The sequence below is a fragment of the Hipposideros armiger genome, unplaced genomic scaffold (genome assembly GCF_001890085.2).
Source record: "Hipposideros armiger isolate ML-2016 unplaced genomic scaffold, ASM189008v1 scaffold_966, whole genome shotgun sequence".
NCBI lineage: Eukaryota > Metazoa > Chordata > Mammalia > Chiroptera > Hipposideridae > Hipposideros > Hipposideros armiger.
The window spans coordinates 447,672-449,548 of NW_017732316.1; positions in this window are offsets into that span (position 1 = coordinate 447,672).

Consider the following 1,877-nt stretch of genomic DNA (forward strand, 5'->3'; position numbering starts at 1 on the left):
TTTTCCAGGGTAGACAACATATGTTGATTTGGCTGCCTGATATCCATTCATCCATCTTCTCAATGTATCCTGATTCTCCTCTGAGCTATTGACCATCCTCAGCTCCCTTTCCAAGGATTTCTGGGGGAGTTGACTCTATTACCTTTTCATGAGTGGATCCTATGGCCTAGGCCATAGCTGAGGAGCACCTTACATTCCCTGGGCAACTGTGATTGAATGAGGGGTGAACCCACAGCCTCTTCACACACCCGGAACCAATGATGCATTGACGTCTTTCTGAAATCCTGGAAGATGATCTCTCATCCTTCCCCGTAAACTTGCAGTTGGGAAGAGAATGTCTGGATTTGATGTAGTCAGCATAGAAACACTGCAGAAGAGCTGCCTGAGGACAAAGCTAGCTCACAAAAGAGGGCAGAGCTGGGTCAGAAGAGCATCCTTGCAATATCCAGCTGCATCTGAAGTGAGGCCTACTTCCTTTACAAGAGCCAATAAATTCCCTATTGCCATAAGACCATTTCCATTGGGCTGTCTGTCTTCTGAAGCTCTGGCAATGTGAAGAGGGAAAATCAGGGGATGGCAATTGTTAAATTTTCTCACTGTAGGTAAGAGGCTAGATTCTCATCAGACATGGGTGATAGCTTTCCAGCATGCTAGCCGATTGTGGACCTGCAATAATGCTGACATCATGGAGGAAGAAATGAACATTACTATTGTGTGCAAAGGCACATATGCTGTAAAGGAAGTAGCCAGTCATTAACTGCCTTTATTCTCCATGTTATGAGCACAATCTTAGCTCAAAGGATTAAGGGTTACTTATTTGAGCATACATAGACTACATAATCCAATTGTCTAGATTTTTTTGTTATTTAGTCAGTTATGTTGGTGATGTATGGAAACAGACTTCACCAAAATACTAAAAGCTATGGTAAGAATTCTATTATGAGCAAACAAAAGACAACTCGAGCATAAGGATGCTGATGAGTGTAAAGCAAACTCATAGATTGTTTCAGGAGCTGTGTGCCAATGGGGAGCATATTATTGAAGCTGTTGAGCATATTCTTGACCCTCTTTGAGCCTCAGGATGGATATTAGAAATGGAGGAAATGGTAAACTAGAGAATAAAAAGGAATCTTCTGGTTGCCAGTCAGGCATGTATGGACGTTTGAAGTTGCCACTGTGTCCGGACAAGTATATTGCGGAACAAACTGAAAAATCCACAAACTCTTTTAGATTCGTCAGTGAAGTGAGGTCACAGGGAAAACTGCACCCAAAATTGGAGACACAGACAAATACAGACAATCATAGTTTACTGGAGTAGAAGCCCATGAGCAGAAATCTCGGAAACCAGTGATGGCATTAGAAAACTTGAACTATACTTGATAAATTGCTGGAGGCTCAGTGTGAACGTTAAATACTTCAGGAAGGAGGGCAGTCATAAGTGTTTTGTGAGTTTTACCTCCAGGAGCTTGAAGAGGTTCTTATAGTGAATATCAGAGAAAATCCTTTCATGGTTCTAGTAGAGAAGAAGTAACCATTTGAATTGCACCAGAACATTCTTTGTTCTTAACAAGACTTGCTTGAGAGACAAACTGTTTTACCAGAGCCGAAATGATTGGGTTCCAATGAAGCCTAGCCATCCTAGGGGAAGGGTAATACCCAACACTAGCCTGTTCTAGCTATTCTGTCAACCTAAGTAGCGGGCCGGGGGGAGAAAAACTGAGAGGCATTTGAGAAGTTCACAGTCCAGAGGCACAGGTTGATTCACAGTCCAGAGGCACAGGTTGAATAGAAGACGGAGATCTAATCATAGGAATACAGAAGGCTTCTTCTCCCCATCCACCATGCCCTACCATAACACTACTAAAGGCCTATTTACT